The following is a 6,039-nucleotide window of genomic DNA, read 5'->3' as shown; positions in this document are numbered from 1 at the left end:
AAACATAACATATTTTTCTTAAATGTATACATGCATGTGTTTGTATTTATAAATACATAATAAATATACACAGTATACACACATATATTATGTAAACAAAAACTTTTATTTTGGATGCGATTAATCGCGATTAATCATTTGACAGCACTAATATATATTAAACATCTTAAACTTAACCTTAAGTCTTGGTTAAGTGATGGAATCCATCGTCAAACAAGGTAAATACAGTGTGTCAAACAATGTGATTGCATATTTAATTAATGCCATTTTATTAAATACAATAAAATGTACCTATTAAATCCACGAATCATCATTAAATCAGAAAAATTACATACTGTAAAACATGTGCAGTATTAAACTCCTAAACCATTTTAATAAATGCAATTTTTATATAATTTACTCAGACACTAAACATTCTTAAATGCGTTTCTCATGTATTTCTGTTCTTGAGGTCAGTGTTTAGTCACCAAGGGAGTGGGAAAATGGATTTTCCCATGCTATCATTTCTATACATCATTACTTTTAACGAAGCTAATAGCAATGAGCCTCACTAACAACTCATTATATGTGATTGCACAAACACTTACGCCATTAATCGCAGTCAGAGAGGGGGTTTCCATCGCTGCATTCAGAATAGCAGCAGAGCCAAAACTCTGAATCTTAATTCAGTGCAGGATGCAAACTATTTCTATAATGTGGAACAATGCCAAAGCATATTTTCAACACTATCTATCTTTCTATCCTGCTCTCTCTCTCCTGATTATTCTCTTCAGAAAAAACTAAAGACTACAAATCCTTCAACAAGCTCTCCAAAACCCTCCAGGCTTCACAACACACACCAATTATAACTTTAGTTAATTCAAGACGCATTTACACACACACACATAGACAAACTCATCAGAACATGAACTTACTGTATATGGTCTGTTCAGTGAAGCAAATTCACTAAGTGTCCCACTGAAGTGTTTTGCATATTTTGTTTAAGAGTAAGTCACCCTAAAAGTACTTAAACATTAATCATTCAGTCAATATTAATAAATATACATGAGATCTGGTGCATAAGGCCCCATTTATAAAGGGCTATAATATACGTTTTTAAGAGCTTCATTGAGACAAATGGAATCGTTTTAAACAGCAAATAATTTTAAAAGCTGGACACAGGAGATTTTCTGCTCCTGAAAGAGCTTTTAAGAGCCAGATAAATGAGAGGAGCTATAAAATAAATATCAGACACTAAGAAGAGAGAGAATTGGTAAAGAGAAATGAATGAGGCAAAGAGGAAAGCTGCATGGACGAACATGCCAGAAAGAGAAGTGAATAAAGCTTTTTTTCTCTTTCCATCAGACTTTCGCCATGCACAGACTTTTCTATATTTCCCCCTGTCACAGAGTTTCACAATGCAAAATTGAGCAGGCTTCTAAATTTGTTCACTGGGTGCTGGGCAATTTGTAATTCTATTATTTTAATGAATTCATTTTCTGCTGGGCAGCCGGCTGGCGGAAAACATAATTCCCACAGTATGCAGTTTCATTCACTGAACAGAATACATTGTATCTGTGCTCTGCAATAGATTGTGTTTGAGGCTATTAGTGGACAACAAAAGCGATTTGATTTCATGGAGACAGACGGCCTTGATAAGAAGGTTAACTTACGTCTCTACTCATCAAAGACTCATGAAAGAACTATCATGGTTTTCACTAAAATATCAAGTGGCAGAACTGTTTTCAAAATTGATAATAATAAGAAATGTTTCTTGAGCACCAAATCATATTAGAATGATTTCTGAAGGATCATGCGACACTGAAGACTGGCGTAACAGCTCCTGAAAAAGCTTTGCCATCACAGGAATAAATTACAAATTTTAAAATAAGTTCAAATAAAAAACAGCTATTTTAAATTCTAATCATATTTCAAAAATATCACGGTTTAAACTGTATTTTGATCAAATAAGTGAAGCCTTGATGAGTATAAGAGACGTCTTTAAAAATTAAATAATAATAATAATAAAAAAATGTCCGACCCGAAACTCTAGGATCTCGAGAGATGAAACTATTATAGAGAATTGTGGGTAAGCTCTTATGCCATAGCCACACCCACAACAACACTACATTGTCTTTGAAAATCTTTTTATTTTTTTTACATTATTAAATTTGAAACACATTTGAAACAAAAACATGATTAAGCATTTTAACATGTTTCCCAATACTTGTGAGGACATTTTCAGAAATATGGCCAAAAAGCGTAATGCTTTTCAAAAAAGTGCAGCAAAACCTGTACACACACACCACAAACATTATTGCTGTGGTAGGTTTAAACCTCATGTTTTAAAAATGAACAAAGCAATATTGTTTTATTTATGTGTTTGTCTCCCTCATACACACACACACTCACACAGACACTCATTTTCTTCTTCTCCCCCCCATCTCTTCTTCTCTAAACCCACGTCTGGCTTTCAGATCAGCAGGATCTGAGCGTCTGCAGCAGTTAACCCCTCCTCATCTACAGCCCAGAAGTGAGAAAGCGAGAAAGAGAGACAGAGCGAGAGAGAGAAGATTTCCTTCTTTATGACCTCTCCTCCACTGTCCTCCCTTAAAGGTTCTGATGGAGATAGCGCATGTGTCTGCAATTCCCAAAAGACGACAGATCTAGAAACACTTATGACCATCAGAACCTGCTCACGGAAGAACAATAGATCCATTTCTGGCTCTTGTTCAAGCCACGCATACCTTTTGCTTCTCACTCTCTCGAAGGAGAAAAAGAAAGGAGAGGGAAGGGTGATGGAGTTCTTCCCTGCAAGAGACTTTTGAAATGGATTTCTATAACATGATATGTTACCGTTTGGAAACAGTGGGTGGAGGCCTCGAAAAGCAGCCACCATAAACCATATAACTTTTCTACATTATTTAGACAGATACGGCACGCATATGGGTTAAACTGGGTCATCATATGACTATCCTGCTCCAGTTCACAGTTTATCCGATATCAGATCAGTCTGATCGCTTTCATATTTTCCCATTGTTTCATTTTGAACTTCAGAGTAACTACAGTAATATCAAGATTTATCTCATAACATGGCCAAAGGGTTTCGTATTCCTTTAGTGCACATGAAAATGATCAAAGAAAAAATAACCAGCCCTGACACACTTTATAAGAGTCATGCTCACTGTGTTTACATTCAAATCCCAATTCAAAAGTTGTTTTGATTTGACTGTCAGACAGTCAGCTGGCTACACAAAACAGCTGAGGCAGAGCTCTGGGAAACAGGGGCACACTCCTTATTTTTCTGACAATCAAATATGTGACCCTGGACCACAAAACCAGTCTTAAGTCGCTGGGGTATATTTTTTAGCAATAGTCAAATAAACATTGTATGGGTCAAAATTATCGATTTTTTTTATGCCAAAAATTATGAGGATATTAAGTAAAGATCATGTTCTATGAAGATATTTTGTAAATTTCCTATCGTAAATATATCAAAACGTAATTTTTGATTAGTAATATGCATTGCTAAGAACTTCATTTGTACATCTTTAAAGGCGATTTTCTCAGTATTTTCACAAATGTGATCCTTAAGCCTCGTACACACCGGGATGATTATTGCGCACATCGTCCCAGTACTTTAGTACTGTACATTTAGTTCTGGAACTAAAGCGGTGCGAAAGGCCCTATATATGCCCTTGTGAAAAAGAAGTACACTTTAGCATACTTAAAAAAAAGTACTTATTACAGAAATAATATACTTTCAAAGAATATACAGTAACACTTTAGTATAGGGACCAATTCTCACTATTAACTATATATAGCATGCCTATTATTAACATATTGGCTGTTTATTAGTGCTTATAAAGCACATACTCTGCATGACCATATTCTACAACCCTAATCCTACCCAATACCTAAACTTAACAACTACCTTACTAACTATTAATAAACAACAAATTAGGAGTTTTTTGATGCAAAAGTCATAGTTAATGGTTTATTAATGGCGAGAATTGGACCTTAAAATAAAGTGTGACCGAATATACTTCAAAGCGATAAATGAATTTTCGGACGCTTAACTGAATGTTAATTGCACTTAAATGAAAATGTATTATAGTTTTCATTTATAGTAAATGCACAGTTTAGTTATTTTGGAAAATGTAAACGTTATTATAGCACCACCTTGTGAACGATTTCCACAAAAATAGGTACACATACTTGTTTAAACAAGATGTACGAATAGATGAATCTTCATAACAGTAGGCAATTCGGGTTTGACGTTATTATTCACTGAAATTTGATTGGCTGCTGGAGGCCATGTTTTTTTTATTGTAGCCAATTCATATTAGAGGGCATGTTAGGATGTCCACCAAATAAGATGCTTACAAATTTTCAACTACACTGATAATATGTTTATGGCATTACTAGGGATTTTCTGTTGTAGCGCCCCCTATAGGTGCCGTTTTGTCCTAGTCTATGTGTATGAAATTTCGTTAAGTTTGGATATTTCTAGATGTTTGGAGTTATCAAGTTCTTATCAAAATAAGTGTACTTCTTTAAAGCACAACAAAAGATTAATAGAGGATAAATTTTTTTACTTGACATTATTACAAATTGCACATTTTAAAAGTGTGCTTACTGTAAGTGAGTTAAGAAATAGTCAGAAAAGCATACTATTATTAAGTGCACTAAAATGGCCATTAAATTTAATATTCACTTTCAAATACAGTTTAAAAAATGTACTTACTATATATATATAGAGAGAGAGAGAGAGAGAGAGAGAGTATTTTTAAAACTGTATTTGAAGGTGAATATATTATTAAATTAAATGGCTGCTTTAGTGTACTTAATAATAGTATTATTATTAAGTACACTAATTGTACTAATGTATATGCAATAGAATGAATGGAAAGATAACTTGTAATAGCTTTGCACTTTCAAGATAAAACAAAACTGTGCCTACTTTCCATAACAGCATACAAACACAGATACATTAACTCCTGCCTCCCCTTTTTCCCACAGCCGAGGTCCTGGCAAAGGTGACCTCTTAATCCTCTTTGCTTTTAGCTTTCATACCAAAGACCCAATTTTATCAGGCACACCCATTAGAAGCGTAGGAGTGCCTCTGAAAATATGAGAAACAACACAACAGCATCTACTTTAGGACTGTACAAACACTCAGCAAAGGGGAATGAAAGGCATAAACATCTTTCAATGCTCTTCACAGACCAGTGGATGAGAACTGTAAAGCCATTACAGCTAAACTGACACTGACCAGTCCACTTTACCAGAGTGTGGGAACCAAACAGCAGAGCGGAGACCAGTAAAGCACTGTCACGTGTCAAAGCCGATGGGTTCTGTTATGATTGCCTTTCTGTAATATGCTGAAGGCATTTAGTGAGCCATTGAAAAAGTGCTGTTGCTTGCGTCTAAACATAATTTGTGTGTGTATACTTTTAGCTTTTTTCTGTTGTCAGACGGAACATTTTAGATTTAATTACGTTACAAATTTGATTCGAGCCCTTGAAATGACAAACAAAAGCTTAGCTCTTCATTCAGACAATATTGTTTTTATATTGTTGTTGCTTCATCAGTTTGAGTCACCTTGACCCAGAAACATGGATATAAGCCAGCATTTAAATAATTATATTTCAGCAACGGCTTGAAGTTGAACCATACTTACAATATCATTAGAAAGCTGAGATTTTATGCATAAAATGCATAAAAGCATGTTTCTTGGTCAGAGTTATTTAAAATAAGGTCAGATCAAGGATAAATCTGTCAATCTAACAATGAAAAAATTTAATCAGAAATAAAAGGAAAACTGTCATACTACAAAATAACATTAGAAAGCTGTGACAAAGTGACTGAAAATGATGGAGTAGGTCACATATTGGTACAAAATATATAGGTAAATAACTAACTAAATAAATGGATTTTATTGAATGCAATAAATTAAATTATACAGCCTTTGAGACATGAGCAAGCTCCAGCTAACACTATACAATCTCTAAATTACTAGCAGGTCTATTCTATTCTATTCTATTCTATTCTATTCTA

This window comes from Sinocyclocheilus rhinocerous, unplaced genomic scaffold (genome assembly GCF_001515625.1).
Source record: "Sinocyclocheilus rhinocerous isolate Xijiao unplaced genomic scaffold, SAMN03320098_v1.1 scaffold611, whole genome shotgun sequence".
Taxonomy (NCBI): domain Eukaryota; kingdom Metazoa; phylum Chordata; class Actinopteri; order Cypriniformes; family Cyprinidae; genus Sinocyclocheilus; species Sinocyclocheilus rhinocerous.
The sequence above is the reverse complement of the archived record's forward strand: the minus strand, read 5'-3'. Positions refer to the sequence as shown.